Below are 19,819 nucleotides of genomic sequence, written 5' to 3'. Positions count from 1 at the left end.
TGTTTATCCAAAAGGAAGTAAAAAGGGAGAGCTAGAAAGATAGCATTGCATCACATTACATGGCAATGCAATGCACAGTTGCTGAAGATGAACCAAAATGAGCTTGTAATCTGGCTTCTGCAACTTTGAACATGAAAAATCCAATGAGGAGAAGAAAAGCAAAGCCAAAGAGTCCATCCCAAAATCCGACAAACAAGCAAAATGAACAAAAAACATTGAATTCAATTCTTTCTGATTTTAGAAACTGCATTAAAGAAGGGGTGCACCGGTCCTGGAGATACTGCAATACCAGGTCAATGCGTGGAGTGGACAGAGCAAGCTCTTTTTCCATCTCCCTGTTCTAAAAATCCATTTAATATATGGTCCCCAGATAGGGGACGTATCAGATATTAAACTGATAAGAACAGATACTACACTTGATCTTAGCCAAAAGGCCGAGAAGCGATAACCAGAATTGGTTTCAAACTACGGAGCCACCCAAGGATCCTGAAAAGTCCATTTGTGGAGATGAGCTCCTGGACTCCCGTTAAGAAGACATGTTGTCAACCTCTAGATCCCTTACATGCCTGCACTTTTCGGCTTGCTGCTGCTGCAATCCACGCGTTTTAGATCTGCATAACTCCACCTCTTTAAACACAGCACCTTCACCCCCTGCTGTTCCCACCCGCCTCAACACCGTTGGAAGGGAGGAGAACCAATTAAGGCGGGGGGTGGGGTGGAACGAGCAGCTGTCTACCCTTAGCAGGAGGGCTCCTGATTACATACCTCTCCTGCTGCTGCTGCTGCTGGCTGTCCAGCAGCAGACTGAAGGTGGCTGCTGCTGTGCACAGGTATATAAAGGCTCAGAGCCTATTATGACACGCGCAGCCAGCGTTCCATTGCCACATTCCATCTACTGCAGGCAGGATACCTGGCTGGCTGAATGTCGCTGAGAAGCTCACAGAGACCGCCATAAGCAACAGTTTAACAGAATGCCACAGACTAATCAACCAAACTTTTTGGGTTGGGTTCTCTTTTATAGTCTGCAGGCATTAAATGAAAGAAGTCAGTGTTCCAGCAGAAGGAGACAACGTTTCAGAAAAGGCATTGTAGCAAACCAAAAAAGAAATTTTAAGCGCAGCAGAGTAACCAGCGCACATACCTGTTAGCTCAGGTGAGTTTAAAAGGCTGCTGTTGATAACAAGGGCATTTGCTAAATAGATGGTGTGTGTGCAACAATATACTGAAAGGTCAATTATATTGTGCAGCTTATCTCACCACCTGTAGTTATTTAGGTGAAAGCTCCAAAATGCTTGCCTAATATGTCTGTTTATCCAAAAGGAAGTAAAAAGGGAGAGCTAGAAAGATAGCATTGCATCACATTACATGGCAATGCAATGCACAGTTGCTGAAGATGAACCAAAATGAGCTTGTAATCTGGCTTCTGCAACTTTGAACATGAAAAATCCAATGAGGAGAAGAAAAGCAAAGCCAAAGAGTCCATCCCAAAATCCGACAAACAAGCAAAATGAACAAAAAACATTGAATTCAATTCTTTCTGATTTTAGAAACTGCATTAAAGAAGGGGTGCACCGGTCCTGGAGATACTGCAATACCAGGTCAATGCGTGGAGTGGACAGAGCAAGCTCTTTTTCCATCTCCCTGTTCTAAAAATCCATTTAATATATGGTCCCCAGATAGGGGACGTATCAGATATTAAACTGATAAGAACAGATACTACACTTGATCTTAGCCAAAAGGCCGAGAAGCGATAACCAGAATTGGTTTCAAACTACGGAGCCACCCAAGGATCCTGAAAAGTCCATTTGTGGAGATGAGCTCCTGGACTCCCGTTAAGAAGACATGTTGTCAACCTCTAGATCCCTTACATGCCTGCACTTTTCGGCTTGCTGCTGCTGCAATCCACGCGTTTTAGATCTGCATAACTCCACCTCTTTAAACACAGCACCTTCACCCCCTGCTGTTCCCACCCGCCTCAACACCGTTGGAAGGGAGGAGAACCAATTAAGGCGGGGGGTGGGGTGGAACGAGCAGCTGTCTACCCTTAGCAGGAGGGCTCCTGATTACATACCTCTCCTGCTGCTGCTGCTGCTGGCTGTCCAGCAGCAGACTGAAGGTGGCTGCTGCTGTGCACAGGTATATAAAGGCTCAGAGCCTATTATGACACGCGCAGCCAGCGTTCCATTGCCACATTCCATCTACTGCAGGCAGGATACCTGGCTGGCTGAATGTCGCTGAGAAGCTCACAGAGACCGCCATAAGCAACAGTTTAACAGAATGCCACAGACTAATCAACCAAACTTTTTGGGTTGGGTTCTCTTTTATAGTCTGCAGGCATTAAATGAAAGAAGTCAGTGTTCCAGCAGAAGGAGACAACGTTTCAGAAAAGGCATTGTAGCAAACCAAAAAAGAAATTTTAAGCGCAGCAGAGTAACCAGCGCACATACCTGTTAGCTTAGGTGAGTTTAAAAGGCTGCTGTTGATAACAAGGGCATTTGCTAAATAGATGGTGTGTGTGCAACAATATACTGAAAGGTCAATTATATTGTGCAGCTTATCTCACCACCTGTAGTTATTTAGGTGAAAGCTCCAAAATGCTTGCCTAATATGTCTGTTTATCCAAAAGGAAGTAAAAAGGGAGAGCTAGAAAGATAGCATTGCATCACATTACATGGCAATGCAATGCACAGTTGCTGAAGATGAACCAAAATGAGCTTGTAATCTGGCTTCTGCAACTTTGAACATGAAAAATCCAATGAGGAGAAGAAAAGCAAAGCCAAAGAGTCCATCCCAAAATCCGACAAACAAGCAAAATGAACAAAAAACATTGAATTCAATTCTTTCTGATTTTAGAAACTGCATTAAAGAAGGGGTGCACCGGTCCTGGAGATACTGCAATACCAGGTCAATGCGTGGAGTGGACAGAGCAAGCTCTTTTTCCATCTCCCTGTTCTAAAAATCCATTTAATATATGGTCCCCAGATAGGGGACGTATCAGATATTAAACTGATAAGAACAGATACTACACTTGATCTTAGCCAAAAGGCCGAGAAGCGATAACCAGAATTGGTTTCAAACTACGGAGCCACCCAAGGATCCTGAAAAGTCCATTTGTGGAGATGAGCTCCTGGACTCCCGTTAAGAAGACATGTTGTCAACCTCTAGATCCCTTACATGCCTGCACTTTTCGGCTTGCTGCTGCTGCAATCCACGCGTTTTAGATCTGCATAACTCCACCTCTTTAAACACAGCACCTTCACCCCCTGCTGTTCCCACCCGCCTCAACACCGTTGGAAGGGAGGAGAACCAATTAAGGCGGGGGGTGGGGTGGAACGAGCAGCTGTCTACCCTTAGCAGGAGGGCTCCTGATTACATACCTCTCCTGCTGCTGCTGCTGCTGGCTGTCCAGCAGCAGACTGAAGGTGGCTGCTGCTGTGCACAGGTATATAAAGGCTCAGAGCCTATTATGACACGCGCAGCCAGCGTTCCATTGCCACATTCCATCTACTGCAGGCAGGATACCTGGCTGGCTGAATGTCGCTGAGAAGCTCACAGAGACCGCCATAAGCAACAGTTTAACAGAATGCCACAGACTAATCAACCAAACTTTTTGGGTTGGGTTCTCTTTTATAGTCTGCAGGCATTAAATGAAAGAAGTCAGTGTTCCAGCAGAAGGAGACAACGTTTCAGAAAAGGCATTGTAGCAAACCAAAAAAGAAATTTTAAGCGCAGCAGAGTAACCAGCGCACATACCTGTTAGCTCAGGTGAGTTTAAAAGGCTGCTGTTGATAACAAGGGCATTTGCTAAATAGATGGTGTGTGTGCAACAATATACTGAAAGGTCAATTATATTGTGCAGCTTATCTCACCACCTGTAGTTATTTAGGTGAAAGCTCCAAAATGCTTGCCTAATATGTCTGTTTATCCAAAAGGAAGTAAAAAGGGAGAGCTAGAAAGATAGCATTGCATCACATTACATGGCAATGCAATGCACAGTTGCTGAAGATGAACCAAAATGAGCTTGTAATCTGGCTTCTGCAACTTTGAACATGAAAAATCCAATGAGGAGAAGAAAAGCAAAGCCAAAGAGTCCATCCCAAAATCCGACAAACAAGCAAAATGAACAAAAAACATTGAATTCAATTCTTTCTGATTTTAGAAACTGCATTAAAGAAGGGGTGCACCGGTCCTGGAGATACTGCAATACCAGGTCAATGCGTGGAGTGGACAGAGCAAGCTCTTTTTCCATCTCCCTGTTCTAAAAATCCATTTAATATATGGTCCCCAGATAGGGGACGTATCAGATATTAAACTGATAAGAACAGATACTACACTTGATCTTAGCCAAAAGGCCGAGAAGCGATAACCAGAATTGGTTTCAAACTACGGAGCCACCCAAGGATCCTGAAAAGTCCATTTGTGGAGATGAGCTCCTGGACTCCCGTTAAGAAGACATGTTGTCAACCTCTAGATCCCTTACATGCCTGCACTTTTCGGCTTGCTGCTGCTGCAATCCACGCGTTTTAGATCTGCATAACTCCACCTCTTTAAACACAGCACCTTCACCCCCTGCTGTTCCCACCCGCCTCAACACCGTTGGAAGGGAGGAGAACCAATTAAGGCGGGGGGTGGGGTGGAACGAGCAGCTGTCTACCCTTAGCAGGAGGGCTCCTGATTACATACCTCTCCTGCTGCTGCTGCTGCTGGCTGTCCAGCAGCAGACTGAAGGTGGCTGCTGCTGTGCACAGGTATATAAAGGCTCAGAGCCTATTATGACACGCGCAGCCAGCGTTCCATTGCCACATTCCATCTACTGCAGGCAGGATACCTGGCTGGCTGAATGTCGCTGAGAAGCTCACAGAGACCGCCATAAGCAACAGTTTAACAGAATGCCACAGACTAATCAACCAAACTTTTTGGGTTGGGTTCTCTTTTATAGTCTGCAGGCATTAAATGAAAGAAGTCAGTGTTCCAGCAGAAGGAGACAACGTTTCAGAAAAGGCATTGTAGCAAACCAAAAAAGAAATTTTAAGCGCAGCAGAGTAACCAGCGCACATACCTGTTAGCTCAGGTGAGTTTAAAAGGCTGCTGTTGATAACAAGGGCATTTGCTAAATAGATGGTGTGTGTGCAACAATATACTGAAAGGTCAATTATATTGTGCAGCTTATCTCACCACCTGTAGTTATTTAGGTGAAAGCTCCAAAATGCTTGCCTAATATGTCTGTTTATCCAAAAGGAAGTAAAAAGGGAGAGCTAGAAAGATAGCATTGCATCACATTACATGGCAATGCAATGCACAGTTGCTGAAGATGAACCAAAATGAGCTTGTAATCTGGCTTCTGCAACTTTGAACATGAAAAATCCAATGAGGAGAAGAAAAGCAAAGCCAAAGAGTCCATCCCAAAATCCGACAAACAAGCAAAATGAACAAAAAACATTGAATTCAATTCTTTCTGATTTTAGAAACTGCATTAAAGAAGGGGTGCACCGGTCCTGGAGATACTGCAATACCAGGTCAATGCGTGGAGTGGACAGAGCAAGCTCTTTTTCCATCTCCCTGTTCTAAAAATCCATTTAATATATGGTCCCCAGATAGGGGACGTATCAGATATTAAACTGATAAGAACAGATACTACACTTGATCTTAGCCAAAAGGCCGAGAAGCGATAACCAGAATTGGTTTCAAACTACGGAGCCACCCAAGGATCCTGAAAAGTCCATTTGTGGAGATGAGCTCCTGGACTCCCGTTAAGAAGACATGTTGTCAACCTCTAGATCCCTTACATGCCTGCACTTTTCGGCTTGCTGCTGCTGCAATCCACGCGTTTTAGATCTGCATAACTCCACCTCTTTAAACACAGCACCTTCACCCCCTGCTGTTCCCACCCGCCTCAACACCGTTGGAAGGGAGGAGAACCAATTAAGGCGGGGGGTGGGGTGGAACGAGCAGCTGTCTACCCTTAGCAGGAGGGCTCCTGATTACATACCTCTCCTGCTGCTGCTGCTGCTGGCTGTCCAGCAGCAGACTGAAGGTGGCTGCTGCTGTGCACAGGTATATAAAGGCTCAGAGCCTATTATGACACGCGCAGCCAGCGTTCCATTGCCACATTCCATCTACTGCAGGCAGGATACCTGGCTGGCTGAATGTCGCTGAGAAGCTCACAGAGACCGCCATAAGCAACAGTTTAACAGAATGCCACAGACTAATCAACCAAACTTTTTGGGTTGGGTTCTCTTTTATAGTCTGCAGGCATTAAATGAAAGAAGTCAGTGTTCCAGCAGAAGGAGACAACGTTTCAGAAAAGGCATTGTAGCAAACCAAAAAAGAAATTTTAAGCGCAGCAGAGTAACCAGCGCACATACCTGTTAGCTCAGGTGAGTTTAAAAGGCTGCTGTTGATAACAAGGGCATTTGCTAAATAGATGGTGTGTGTGCAACAATATACTGAAAGGTCAATTATATTGTGCAGCTTATCTCACCACCTGTAGTTATTTAGGTGAAAGCTCCAAAATGCTTGCCTAATATGTCTGTTTATCCAAAAGGAAGTAAAAAGGGAGAGCTAGAAAGATAGCATTGCATCACATTACATGGCAATGCAATGCACAGTTGCTGAAGATGAACCAAAATGAGCTTGTAATCTGGCTTCTGCAACTTTGAACATGAAAAATCCAATGAGGAGAAGAAAAGCAAAGCCAAAGAGTCCATCCCAAAATCCGACAAACAAGCAAAATGAACAAAAAACATTGAATTCAATTCTTTCTGATTTTAGAAACTGCATTAAAGAAGGGGTGCACCGGTCCTGGAGATACTGCAATACCAGGTCAATGCGTGGAGTGGACAGAGCAAGCTCTTTTTCCATCTCCCTGTTCTAAAAATCCATTTAATATATGGTCCCCAGATAGGGGACGTATCAGATATTAAACTGATAAGAACAGATACTACACTTGATCTTAGCCAAAAGGCCGAGAAGCGATAACCAGAATTGGTTTCAAACTACGGAGCCACCCAAGGATCCTGAAAAGTCCATTTGTGGAGATGAGCTCCTGGACTCCCGTTAAGAAGACATGTTGTCAACCTCTAGATCCCTTACATGCCTGCACTTTTCGGCTTGCTGCTGCTGCAATCCACGCGTTTTAGATCTGCATAACTCCACCTCTTTAAACACAGCACCTTCACCCCCTGCTGTTCCCACCCGCCTCAACACCGTTGGAAGGGAGGAGAACCAATTAAGGCGGGGGGTGGGGTGGAACGAGCAGCTGTCTACCCTTAGCAGGAGGGCTCCTGATTACATACCTCTCCTGCTGCTGCTGCTGCTGGCTGTCCAGCAGCAGACTGAAGGTGGCTGCTGCTGTGCACAGGTATATAAAGGCTCAGAGCCTATTATGACACGCGCAGCCAGCGTTCCATTGCCACATTCCATCTACTGCAGGCAGGATACCTGGCTGGCTGAATGTCGCTGAGAAGCTCACAGAGACCGCCATAAGCAACAGTTTAACAGAATGCCACAGACTAATCAACCAAACTTTTTGGGTTGGGTTCTCTTTTATAGTCTGCAGGCATTAAATGAAAGAAGTCAGTGTTCCAGCAGAAGGAGACAACGTTTCAGAAAAGGCATTGTAGCAAACCAAAAAAGAAATTTTAAGCGCAGCAGAGTAACCAGCGCACATACCTGTTAGCTCAGGTGAGTTTAAAAGGCTGCTGTTGATAACAAGGGCATTTGCTAAATAGATGGTGTGTGTGCAACAATATACTGAAAGGTCAATTATATTGTGCAGCTTATCTCACCACCTGTAGTTATTTAGGTGAAAGCTCCAAAATGCTTGCCTAATATGTCTGTTTATCCAAAAGGAAGTAAAAAGGGAGAGCTAGAAAGATAGCATTGCATCACATTACATGGCAATGCAATGCACAGTTGCTGAAGATGAACCAAAATGAGCTTGTAATCTGGCTTCTGCAACTTTGAACATGAAAAATCCAATGAGGAGAAGAAAAGCAAAGCCAAAGAGTCCATCCCAAAATCCGACAAACAAGCAAAATGAACAAAAAACATTGAATTCAATTCTTTCTGATTTTAGAAACTGCATTAAAGAAGGGGTGCACCGGTCCTGGAGATACTGCAATACCAGGTCAATGCGTGGAGTGGACAGAGCAAGCTCTTTTTCCATCTCCCTGTTCTAAAAATCCATTTAATATATGGTCCCCAGATAGGGGACGTATCAGATATTAAACTGATAAGAACAGATACTACACTTGATCTTAGCCAAAAGGCCGAGAAGCGATAACCAGAATTGGTTTCAAACTACGGAGCCACCCAAGGATCCTGAAAAGTCCATTTGTGGAGATGAGCTCCTGGACTCCCGTTAAGAAGACATGTTGTCAACCTCTAGATCCCTTACATGCCTGCACTTTTCGGCTTGCTGCTGCTGCAATCCACGCGTTTTAGATCTGCATAACTCCACCTCTTTAAACACAGCACCTTCACCCCCTGCTGTTCCCACCCGCCTCAACACCGTTGGAAGGGAGGAGAACCAATTAAGGCGGGGGGTGGGGTGGAACGAGCAGCTGTCTACCCTTAGCAGGAGGGCTCCTGATTACATACCTCTCCTGCTGCTGCTGCTGCTGGCTGTCCAGCAGCAGACTGAAGGTGGCTGCTGCTGTGCACAGGTATATAAAGGCTCAGAGCCTATTATGACACGCGCAGCCAGCGTTCCATTGCCACATTCCATCTACTGCAGGCAGGATACCTGGCTGGCTGAATGTCGCTGAGAAGCTCACAGAGACCGCCATAAGCAACAGTTTAACAGAATGCCACAGACTAATCAACCAAACTTTTTGGGTTGGGTTCTCTTTTATAGTCTGCAGGCATTAAATGAAAGAAGTCAGTGTTCCAGCAGAAGGAGACAACGTTTCAGAAAAGGCATTGTAGCAAACCAAAAAAGAAATTTTAAGCGCAGCAGAGTAACCAGCGCACATACCTGTTAGCTCAGGTGAGTTTAAAAGGCTGCTGTTGATAACAAGGGCATTTGCTAAATAGATGGTGTGTGTGCAACAATATACTGAAAGGTCAATTATATTGTGCAGCTTATCTCACCACCTGTAGTTATTTAGGTGAAAGCTCCAAAATGCTTGCCTAATATGTCTGTTTATCCAAAAGGAAGTAAAAAGGGAGAGCTAGAAAGATAGCATTGCATCACATTACATGGCAATGCAATGCACAGTTGCTGAAGATGAACCAAAATGAGCTTGTAATCTGGCTTCTGCAACTTTGAACATGAAAAATCCAATGAGGAGAAGAAAAGCAAAGCCAAAGAGTCCATCCCAAAATCCGACAAACAAGCAAAATGAACAAAAAACATTGAATTCAATTCTTTCTGATTTTAGAAACTGCATTAAAGAAGGGGTGCACCGGTCCTGGAGATACTGCAATACCAGGTCAATGCGTGGAGTGGACAGAGCAAGCTCTTTTTCCATCTCCCTGTTCTAAAAATCCATTTAATATATGGTCCCCAGATAGGGGACGTATCAGATATTAAACTGATAAGAACAGATACTACACTTGATCTTAGCCAAAAGGCCGAGAAGCGATAACCAGAATTGGTTTCAAACTACGGAGCCACCCAAGGATCCTGAAAAGTCCATTTGTGGAGATGAGCTCCTGGACTCCCGTTAAGAAGACATGTTGTCAACCTCTAGATCCCTTACATGCCTGCACTTTTCGGCTTGCTGCTGCTGCAATCCACGCGTTTTAGATCTGCATAACTCCACCTCTTTAAACACAGCACCTTCACCCCCTGCTGTTCCCACCCGCCTCAACACCGTTGGAAGGGAGGAGAACCAATTAAGGCGGGGGGTGGGGTGGAACGAGCAGCTGTCTACCCTTAGCAGGAGGGCTCCTGATTACATACCTCTCCTGCTGCTGCTGCTGCTGGCTGTCCAGCAGCAGACTGAAGGTGGCTGCTGCTGTGCACAGGTATATAAAGGCTCAGAGCCTATTATGACACGCGCAGCCAGCGTTCCATTGCCACATTCCATCTACTGCAGGCAGGATACCTGGCTGGCTGAATGTCGCTGAGAAGCTCACAGAGACCGCCATAAGCAACAGTTTAACAGAATGCCACAGACTAATCAACCAAACTTTTTGGGTTGGGTTCTCTTTTATAGTCTGCAGGCATTAAATGAAAGAAGTCAGTGTTCCAGCAGAAGGAGACAACGTTTCAGAAAAGGCATTGTAGCAAACCAAAAAAGAAATTTTAAGCGCAGCAGAGTAACCAGCGCACATACCTGTTAGCTCAGGTGAGTTTAAAAGGCTGCTGTTGATAACAAGGGCATTTGCTAAATAGATGGTGTGTGTGCAACAATATACTGAAAGGTCAATTATATTGTGCAGCTTATCTCACCACCTGTAGTTATTTAGGTGAAAGCTCCAAAATGCTTGCCTAATATGTCTGTTTATCCAAAAGGAAGTAAAAAGGGAGAGCTAGAAAGATAGCATTGCATCACATTACATGGCAATGCAATGCACAGTTGCTGAAGATGAACCAAAATGAGCTTGTAATCTGGCTTCTGCAACTTTGAACATGAAAAATCCAATGAGGAGAAGAAAAGCAAAGCCAAAGAGTCCATCCCAAAATCCGACAAACAAGCAAAATGAACAAAAAACATTGAATTCAATTCTTTCTGATTTTAGAAACTGCATTAAAGAAGGGGTGCACCGGTCCTGGAGATACTGCAATACCAGGTCAATGCGTGGAGTGGACAGAGCAAGCTCTTTTTCCATCTCCCTGTTCTAAAAATCCATTTAATATATGGTCCCCAGATAGGGGACGTATCAGATATTAAACTGATAAGAACAGATACTACACTTGATCTTAGCCAAAAGGCCGAGAAGCGATAACCAGAATTGGTTTCAAACTACGGAGCCACCCAAGGATCCTGAAAAGTCCATTTGTGGAGATGAGCTCCTGGACTCCCGTTAAGAAGACATGTTGTCAACCTCTAGATCCCTTACATGCCTGCACTTTTCGGCTTGCTGCTGCTGCAATCCACGCGTTTTAGATCTGCATAACTCCACCTCTTTAAACACAGCACCTTCACCCCCTGCTGTTCCCACCCGCCTCAACACCGTTGGAAGGGAGGAGAACCAATTAAGGCGGGGGGTGGGGTGGAACGAGCAGCTGTCTACCCTTAGCAGGAGGGCTCCTGATTACATACCTCTCCTGCTGCTGCTGCTGCTGGCTGTCCAGCAGCAGACTGAAGGTGGCTGCTGCTGTGCACAGGTATATAAAGGCTCAGAGCCTATTATGACACGCGCAGCCAGCGTTCCATTGCCACATTCCATCTACTGCAGGCAGGATACCTGGCTGGCTGAATGTCGCTGAGAAGCTCACAGAGACCGCCATAAGCAACAGTTTAACAGAATGCCACAGACTAATCAACCAAACTTTTTGGGTTGGGTTCTCTTTTATAGTCTGCAGGCATTAAATGAAAGAAGTCAGTGTTCCAGCAGAAGGAGACAACGTTTCAGAAAAGGCATTGTAGCAAACCAAAAAAGAAATTTTAAGCGCAGCAGAGTAACCAGCGCACATACCTGTTAGCTCAGGTGAGTTTAAAAGGCTGCTGTTGATAACAAGGGCATTTGCTAAATAGATGGTGTGTGTGCAACAATATACTGAAAGGTCAATTATATTGTGCAGCTTATCTCACCACCTGTAGTTATTTAGGTGAAAGCTCCAAAATGCTTGCCTAATATGTCTGTTTATCCAAAAGGAAGTAAAAAGGGAGAGCTAGAAAGATAGCATTGCATCACATTACATGGCAATGCAATGCACAGTTGCTGAAGATGAACCAAAATGAGCTTGTAATCTGGCTTCTGCAACTTTGAACATGAAAAATCCAACGAGGAGAAGAAAAGCAAAGCCAAAGAGTCCATCCCAAAATCCGACAAACAAGCAAAATGAACAAAAAACATTGAATTCAATTCTTTCTGATTTTAGAAACTGCATTAAAGAAGGGGTGCACCGGTCCTGGAGATACTGCAATACCAGGTCAATGCGTGGAGTGGACAGAGCAAGCTCTTTTTCCATCTCCCTGTTCTAAAAATCCATTTAATATATGGTCCCCAGATAGGGGACGTATCAGATATTAAACTGATAAGAACAGATACTACACTTGATCTTAGCCAAAAGGCCGAGAAGCGATAACCAGAATTGGTTTCAAACTACGGAGCCACCCAAGGATCCTGAAAAGTCCATTTGTGGAGATGAGCTCCTGGACTCCCGTTAAGAAGACATGTTGTCAACCTCTAGATCCCTTACATGCCTGCACTTTTCGGCTTGCTGCTGCTGCAATCCACGCGTTTTAGATCTGCATAACTCCACCTCTTTAAACACAGCACCTTCACCCCCTGCTGTTCCCACCCGCCTCAACACCGTTGGAAGGGAGGAGAACCAATTAAGGCGGGGGGTGGGGTGGAACGAGCAGCTGTCTACCCTTAGCAGGAGGGCTCCTGATTACATACCTCTCCTGCTGCTGCTGCTGCTGGCTGTCCAGCAGCAGACTGAAGGTGGCTGCTGCTGTGCACAGGTATATAAAGGCTCAGAGCCTATTATGACACGCGCAGCCAGCGTTCCATTGCCACATTCCATCTACTGCAGGCAGGATACCTGGCTGGCTGAATGTCGCTGAGAAGCTCACAGAGACCGCCATAAGCAACAGTTTAACAGAATGCCACAGACTAATCAACCAAACTTTTTGGGTTGGGTTCTCTTTTATAGTCTGCAGGCATTAAATGAAAGAAGTCAGTGTTCCAGCAGAAGGAGACAACGTTTCAGAAAAGGCATTGTAGCAAACCAAAAAAGAAATTTTAAGCGCAGCAGAGTAACCAGCGCACATACCTGTTAGCTCAGGTGAGTTTAAAAGGCTGCTGTTGATAACAAGGGCATTTGCTAAATAGATGGTGTGTGTGCAACAATATACTGAAAGGTCAATTATATTGTGCAGCTTATCTCACCACCTGTAGTTATTTAGGTGAAAGCTCCAAAATGCTTGCCTAATATGTCTGTTTATCCAAAAGGAAGTAAAAAGGGAGAGCTAGAAAGATAGCATTGCATCACATTACATGGCAATGCAATGCACAGTTGCTGAAGATGAACCAAAATGAGCTTGTAATCTGGCTTCTGCAACTTTGAACATGAAAAATCCAATGAGGAGAAGAAAAGCAAAGCCAAAGAGTCCATCCCAAAATCCGACAAACAAGCAAAATGAACAAAAAACATTGAATTCAATTCTTTCTGATTTTAGAAACTGCATTAAAGAAGGGGTGCACCGGTCCTGGAGATACTGCAATACCAGGTCAATGCGTGGAGTGGACAGAGCAAGCTCTTTTTCCATCTCCCTGTTCTAAAAATCCATTTAATATATGGTCCCCAGATAGGGGACGTATCAGATATTAAACTGATAAGAACAGATACTACACTTGATCTTAGCCAAAAGGCCGAGAAGCGATAACCAGAATTGGTTTCAAACTACGGAGCCACCCAAGGATCCTGAAAAGTCCATTTGTGGAGATGAGCTCCTGGACTCCCGTTAAGAAGACATGTTGTCAACCTCTAGATCCCTTACATGCCTGCACTTTTCGGCTTGCTGCTGCTGCAATCCACGCGTTTTAGATCTGCATAACTCCACCTCTTTAAACACAGCACCTTCACCCCCTGCTGTTCCCACCCGCCTCAACACCGTTGGAAGGGAGGAGAACCAATTAAGGCGGGGGGTGGGGTGGAACGAGCAGCTGTCTACCCTTAGCAGGAGGGCTCCTGATTACATACCTCTCCTGCTGCTGCTGCTGCTGGCTGTCCAGCAGCAGACTGAAGGTGGCTGCTGCTGTGCACAGGTATATAAAGGCTCAGAGCCTATTATGACACGCGCAGCCAGCGTTCCATTGCCACATTCCATCTACTGCAGGCAGGATACCTGGCTGGCTGAATGTCGCTGAGAAGCTCACAGAGACCGCCATAAGCAACAGTTTAACAGAATGCCACAGACTAATCAACCAAACTTTTTGGGTTGGGTTCTCTTTTATAGTCTGCAGGCATTAAATGAAAGAAGTCAGTGTTCCAGCAGAAGGAGACAACGTTTCAGAAAAGGCATTGTAGCAAACCAAAAAAGAAATTTTAAGCGCAGCAGAGTAACCAGCGCACATACCTGTTAGCTCAGGTGAGTTTAAAAGGCTGCTGTTGATAACAAGGGCATTTGCTAAATAGATGGTGTGTGTGCAACAATATACTGAAAGGTCAATTATATTGTGCAGCTTATCTCACCACCTGTAGTTATTTAGGTGAAAGCTCCAAAATGCTTGCCTAATATGTCTGTTTATCCAAAAGGAAGTAAAAAGGGAGAGCTAGAAAGATAGCATTGCATCACATTACATGGCAATGCAATGCACAGTTGCTGAAGATGAACCAAAATGAGCTTGTAATCTGGCTTCTGCAACTTTGAACATGAAAAATCCAATGAGGAGAAGAAAAGCAAAGCCAAAGAGTCCATCCCAAAATCCGACAAACAAGCAAAATGAACAAAAAACATTGAATTCAATTCTTTCTGATTTTAGAAACTGCATTAAAGAAGGGGTGCACCGGTCCTGGAGATACTGCAATACCAGGTCAATGCGTGGAGTGGACAGAGCAAGCTCTTTTTCCATCTCCCTGTTCTAAAAATCCATTTAATATATGGTCCCCAGATAGGGGACGTATCAGATATTAAACTGATAAGAACAGATACTACACTTGATCTTAGCCAAAAGGCCGAGAAGCGATAACCAGAATTGGTTTCAAACTACGGAGCCACCCAAGGATCCTGAAAAGTCCATTTGTGGAGATGAGCTCCTGGACTCCCGTTAAGAAGACATGTTGTCAACCTCTAGATCCCTTACATGCCTGCACTTTTCGGCTTGCTGCTGCTGCAATCCACGCGTTTTAGATCTGCATAACTCCACCTCTTTAAACACAGCACCTTCACCCCCTGCTGTTCCCACCCGCCTCAACACCGTTGGAAGGGAGGAGAACCAATTAAGGCGGGGGGTGGGGTGGAACGAGCAGCTGTCTACCCTTAGCAGGAGGGCTCCTGATTACATACCTCTCCTGCTGCTGCTGCTGCTGGCTGTCCAGCAGCAGACTGAAGGTGGCTGCTGCTGTGCACAGGTATATAAAGGCTCAGAGCCTATTATGACACGCGCAGCCAGCGTTCCATTGCCACATTCCATCTACTGCAGGCAGGATACCTGGCTGGCTGAATGTCGCTGAGAAGCTCACAGAGACCGCCATAAGCAACAGTTTAACAGAATGCCACAGACTAATCAACCAAACTTTTTGGGTTGGGTTCTCTTTTATAGTCTGCAGGCATTAAATGAAAGAAGTCAGTGTTCCAGCAGAAGGAGACAACGTTTCAGAAAAGGCATTGTAGCAAACCAAAAAAGAAATTTTAAGCGCAGCAGAGTAACCAGCGCACATACCTGTTAGCTCAGGTGAGTTTAAAAGGCTGCTGTTGATAACAAGGGCATTTGCTAAATAGATGGTGTGTGTGCAACAATATACTGAAAGGTCAATTATATTGTGCAGCTTATCTCACCACCTGTAGTTATTTAGGTGAAAGCTCCAAAATGCTTGCCTAATATGTCTGTTTATCCAAAAGGAAGTAAAAAGGGAGAGCTAGAAAGATAGCATTGCATCACATTACATGGCAATGCAATGCACAGTTGCTGAAGATGAACCAAAATGAGCTTGTAATCTGGCTTCTGCAACTTTGAACATGAAAAATCCAACGAGGAGAAGAAAAGCAAAGCCAAAGAGTCCATCCCAAAATCCGACAAACAAGCAAAATGAACAAAAAACATTGAATTCAATTCTTTCTGATTTTAGAAACTGCATTAAAGAAGGGGTGCACCGGTCCTGGAGATACTGCAATACCAGGTCAATGCGTGGAGTGGACAGAGCAAGCTCTTTTTCCATCTCCCTGTTCCCCATTTAATATATGGTCCCCAGATAGGGGACGTATCAGATATTAAACTGATAAGAACAGATACTACACTTGATCTTAGCCAAAAGGCCGAGAAGCGATAACCAGAATTGGTTTCAAACTACGGAGCCACCCAAGGATCCTGAAAAGTCCATTTGTGGAGATGAGCTCCTGGACTCCCGTTAAGAAGACATGTTGTCAACCTCTAGATCCCTTACATGCCTGCACTTTTCGGCTTGCTGCTGCTGCAATCCACGCGTTTTAGATCTGCATAACTCCACCTCTTTAAACACAGCACCTTCACCCCCTGCTGTTCCCACCCGCCTCAACACCGTTGGAAGGGAGGAGAACCAATTAAGGCGGGGGGTGGGGTGGAACGAGCAGCTGTCTACCCTTAGCAGGAGGGCTCCTGATTACATACCTCTCCTGCTGCTGCTGCTGCTGGCTGTCCAGCAGCAGACTGAAGGTGGCTGCTGCTGTGCACAGGTATATAAAGGCTCAGAGCCTATTATGACACGCGCAGCCAGCGTTCCATTGCCACATTCCATCTACTGCAGGCAGGATACCTGGCTGGCTGAATGTCGCTGAGAAGCTCACAGAGACCGCCATAAGCAACAGTTTAACAGAATGCCACAGACTAATCAACCAAACTTTTTGGGTTGGGTTCTCTTTTATAGTCTGCAGGCATTAAATGAAAGAAGTCAGTGTTCCAGCAGAAGGAGACAACGTTTCAGAAAAGGCATTGTAGCAAACCAAAAAAGAAATTTTAAGCGCAGCAGAGTAACCAGCGCACATACCTGTTAGCTCAGGTGAGTTTAAAAGGCTGCTGTTGATAACAAGGGCATTTGCTAAATAGATGGTGTGTGTGCAACAATATACTGAAAGGTCAATTATATTGTGCAGCTTATCTCACCACCTGTAGTTATTTAGGTGAAAGCTCCAAAATGCTTGCCTAATATGTCTGTTTATCCAAAAGGAAGTAAAAAGGGAGAGCTAGAAAGATAGCATTGCATCACATTACATGGCAATGCAATGCACAGTTGCTGAAGATGAACCAAAATGAGCTTGTAATCTGGCTTCTGCAACTTTGAACATGAAAAATCCAACGAGGAGAAGAAAAGCAAAGCCAAAGAGTCCATCCCAAAATCCGACAAACAAGCAAAATGAACAAAAAACATTGAATTCAATTCTTTCTGATTTTAGAAACTGCATTAAAGAAGGGGTGCACCGGTCCTGGAGATACTGCAATACCAGGTCAATGCGTGGAGTGGACAGAGCAAGCTCTTTTTCCATCTCCCTGTTCCCCATTTAATATATGGTCCCCAGATAGGGGACGTATCAGATATTAAACTGATAAGAACAGATACTACACTTGATCTTAGCCAAAAGGCCGAGAAGCGATAACCAGAATTGGTTTCAAACTACGGAGCCACCCAAGGATCCTGAAAAGTCCATTTGTGGAGATGAGCTCCTGGACTCCCGTTAAGAAGACATGTTGTCAACCTCTAGATCCCTTACATGCCTGCACTTTTCGGCTTGCTGCTGCTGCAATCCACGCGTTTTAGATCTGCATAACTCCACCTCTTTAAACACAGCACCTTCACCCCCTGCTGTTCCCACCCGCCTCAACACCGTTGGAAGGGAGGAGAACCAATTAAGGCGGGGGGTGGGGTGGAACGAGCAGCTGTCTACCCTTAGCAGGAGGGCTCCTGATTACATACCTCTTCTGCTGCTGCTGCTGGCTGTCCAGCAGCAGACTGAAGGTGGCTGCTGCTGTGCACAGGTATATAAAGGCTCAGAGCCTATTATGACACGCGCAGCCAGCGTTCCATTGCCACATTCCATCTACTGCAGGCAGGATACCTGGCTGGCTGAATGTCGCTGAGAAGCTCACAGAGACCGCCATAAGCAACAGTTTAACAGAATGCCACAGACTAATCAACCAAACTTTTTGGGTTGGGTTCTCTTTTATAGTCTGCAGGCATTAAATGAAAGAAGTCAGTGTTCCAGCAGAAGGAGACAACGTTTCAGAAAAGGCATTGTAGCAAACCAAAAAAGAAATTTTAAGCGCAGCAGAGTAACCAGCGCACATACCTGTTAGCTCAGGTGAGTTTAAAAGGCTGCTGTTGATAACAAGGGCATTTGCTAAATAGATGGTGTGTGTGCAACAATATACTGAAAGGTCAATTATATTGTGCAGCTTATCTCACCACCTGTAGTTATTTAGGTGAAAGCTCCAAAATGCTTGCCTAATATGTCTGTTTATCCAAAAGGAAGTAAAAAGGGAGAGCTAGAAAGATAGCATTGCATCACATTACATGGCAATGCAATGCACAGTTGCTGAAGATGAACCAAAATGAGCTTGTAATCTGGCTTCTGCAACTTTGAACATGAAAAATCCAACGAGGAGAAGAAAAGCAAAGCCAAAGAGTCCATCCCAAAATCCGACAAACAAGCAAAATGAACAAAAAACATTGAATTCAATTCTTTCTGATTTTAGAAACTGCATTAAAGAAGGGGTGCACCGGTCCTGGAGATACTGCAATACCAGGTCAATGCGTGGAGTGGACAGAGCAAGCTCTTTTTCCATCTCCCTGTTCTAAAAATCCATTTAATATATGGTCCCCAGATAGGGGACGTATCAGATATTAAACTGATAAGAACAGATACTACACTTGATCTTAGCCAAAAGGCCGAGAAGCGATAACCAGAATTGGTTTCAAACTACGGAGCCACCCAAGGATCCTGAAAAGTCCATTTGTGGAGATGAGCTCCTGGACTCCCGTTAAGAAGACATGTTGTCAACCTCTAGATCCCTTACATGCCTGCACTTTTCGGCTTGCTGCTGCTGCAATCCACGCGTTTTAGATCTGCATAACTCCACCTCTTTAAACACAGCACCTTCACCCCCTGCTGTTCCCACCCGCCTCAACACCGTTGGAAGGGAGGAGAACCAATTAAGGCGGGGGGTGGGGTGGAACGAGCAGCTGTCTACCCTTAGCAGGAGGGCTCCTGATTACATACCTCTCCTGCTGCTGCTGCTGCTGGCTGTCCAGCAGCAGACTGAAGGTGGCTGCTGCTGTGCACAGGTATATAAAGGCTCAGAGCCTATTATGACACGCGCAGCCAGCGTTCCATTGCCACATTCCATCTACTGCAGGCAGGATACCTGGCTGGCTGAATGTCGCTGAGAAGCTCACAGAGACCGCCATAAGCAACAGTTTAACAGAATGCCACAGACTAATCAACCAAACTTTTTGGGTTGGGTTCTCTTTTATAGTCTGCAGGCATTAAATGAAAGAAGTCAGTGTTCCAGCAGAAGGAGACAACGTTTCAGAAAAGGCATTGTAGCAAACCAAAAAAGAAATTTTAAGCGCAGCAGAGTAACCAGCGCACATACCTGTTAGCTCAGGTGAGTTTAAAAGGCTGCTGTTGATAACAAGGGCATTTGCTAAATAGATGGTGTGTGTGCAACAATATACTGAAAGGTCAATTATATTGTGCAGCTTATCTCACCACCTGTAGTTATTTAGGTGAAAGCTCCAAAATGCTTGCCTAATATGTCTGTTTATCCAAAAGGAAGTAAAAAGGGAGAGCTAGAAAGATAGCATTGCATCACATTACATGGCAATGCAATGCACAGTTGCTGAAGATGAACCAAAATGAGCTTGTAATCTGGCTTCTGCAACTTTGAACATGAAAAATCCAATGAGGAGAAGAAAAGCAAAGCCAAAGAGTCCATCCCAAAATCCGACAAACAAGCAAAATGAACAAAAAACATTGAATTCAATTCTTTCTGATTTTAGAAA

General features: G+C 44.9%; 15 non-coding genes across 15 annotated transcripts; all 15 read right to left on the bottom strand.

The window, feature by feature from the left end:
* Positions 1-255: 255 nt before the first annotated feature.
* On the bottom strand, positions 256-446 carry LOC141249874 (U2 spliceosomal RNA). Its single transcript, XR_012312394.1, has one exon. It is a non-coding gene; the product is annotated as a U2 spliceosomal RNA (small nuclear RNA).
* A 1,115-nt stretch (positions 447-1,561) lies between these two features.
* LOC141249873 (U2 spliceosomal RNA) lies at positions 1,562-1,752 on the bottom strand. Its single transcript, XR_012312393.1, has one exon. It is a non-coding gene; the product is annotated as a U2 spliceosomal RNA (small nuclear RNA).
* Positions 1,753-2,867: 1,115 nt separating this feature from the next.
* Positions 2,868-3,058, bottom strand: LOC141249872 (U2 spliceosomal RNA). Its single transcript, XR_012312392.1, has one exon. It is a non-coding gene; the product is annotated as a U2 spliceosomal RNA (small nuclear RNA).
* A 1,115-nt stretch (positions 3,059-4,173) lies between these two features.
* LOC141249871 (U2 spliceosomal RNA) lies at positions 4,174-4,364 on the bottom strand. The gene has a single exon (XR_012312391.1). It is a non-coding gene; the product is annotated as a U2 spliceosomal RNA (small nuclear RNA).
* A 1,115-nt stretch (positions 4,365-5,479) lies between these two features.
* Positions 5,480-5,670, bottom strand: LOC141249870 (U2 spliceosomal RNA). Its single transcript, XR_012312390.1, has one exon. It is a non-coding gene; the product is annotated as a U2 spliceosomal RNA (small nuclear RNA).
* A 1,115-nt stretch (positions 5,671-6,785) lies between these two features.
* On the bottom strand, positions 6,786-6,976 carry LOC141249869 (U2 spliceosomal RNA). The gene has a single exon (XR_012312389.1). It is a non-coding gene; the product is annotated as a U2 spliceosomal RNA (small nuclear RNA).
* Positions 6,977-8,091: 1,115 nt separating this feature from the next.
* On the bottom strand, positions 8,092-8,282 carry LOC141249868 (U2 spliceosomal RNA). The gene has a single exon (XR_012312388.1). It is a non-coding gene; the product is annotated as a U2 spliceosomal RNA (small nuclear RNA).
* Positions 8,283-9,397: 1,115 nt separating this feature from the next.
* On the bottom strand, positions 9,398-9,588 carry LOC141249867 (U2 spliceosomal RNA). Its single transcript, XR_012312387.1, has one exon. It is a non-coding gene; the product is annotated as a U2 spliceosomal RNA (small nuclear RNA).
* Positions 9,589-10,703: 1,115 nt separating this feature from the next.
* LOC141249865 (U2 spliceosomal RNA) lies at positions 10,704-10,894 on the bottom strand. Its single transcript, XR_012312385.1, has one exon. It is a non-coding gene; the product is annotated as a U2 spliceosomal RNA (small nuclear RNA).
* Positions 10,895-12,009: 1,115 nt separating this feature from the next.
* LOC141249864 (U2 spliceosomal RNA) lies at positions 12,010-12,200 on the bottom strand. The gene has a single exon (XR_012312384.1). It is a non-coding gene; the product is annotated as a U2 spliceosomal RNA (small nuclear RNA).
* A 1,115-nt stretch (positions 12,201-13,315) lies between these two features.
* Positions 13,316-13,506, bottom strand: LOC141249863 (U2 spliceosomal RNA). Its single transcript, XR_012312383.1, has one exon. It is a non-coding gene; the product is annotated as a U2 spliceosomal RNA (small nuclear RNA).
* A 1,115-nt stretch (positions 13,507-14,621) lies between these two features.
* Positions 14,622-14,812, bottom strand: LOC141249862 (U2 spliceosomal RNA). The gene has a single exon (XR_012312382.1). It is a non-coding gene; the product is annotated as a U2 spliceosomal RNA (small nuclear RNA).
* A 1,115-nt stretch (positions 14,813-15,927) lies between these two features.
* Positions 15,928-16,112, bottom strand: LOC141249884 (U2 spliceosomal RNA). The gene has a single exon (XR_012312403.1). It is a non-coding gene; the product is annotated as a U2 spliceosomal RNA (small nuclear RNA).
* Positions 16,113-17,227: 1,115 nt separating this feature from the next.
* Positions 17,228-17,412, bottom strand: LOC141249883 (U2 spliceosomal RNA). Its single transcript, XR_012312402.1, has one exon. It is a non-coding gene; the product is annotated as a U2 spliceosomal RNA (small nuclear RNA).
* Positions 17,413-18,524: 1,112 nt separating this feature from the next.
* On the bottom strand, positions 18,525-18,715 carry LOC141249861 (U2 spliceosomal RNA). Its single transcript, XR_012312381.1, has one exon. It is a non-coding gene; the product is annotated as a U2 spliceosomal RNA (small nuclear RNA).
* Between the last annotated feature and the right edge of the window lie 1,104 nt (positions 18,716-19,819).

Source organism: Phyllobates terribilis, unplaced genomic scaffold (genome assembly GCF_046119375.1).
Source record: "Phyllobates terribilis strain yellow unplaced genomic scaffold, ASM4611937v1 Scaffold_5172__1_contigs__length_53818, whole genome shotgun sequence".
Lineage (NCBI taxonomy): Eukaryota > Metazoa > Chordata > Amphibia > Anura > Dendrobatidae > Phyllobates > Phyllobates terribilis.
Note: the sequence above shows the minus strand (reverse complement) of the source record. Positions and strands in the feature narration are given on the sequence as shown.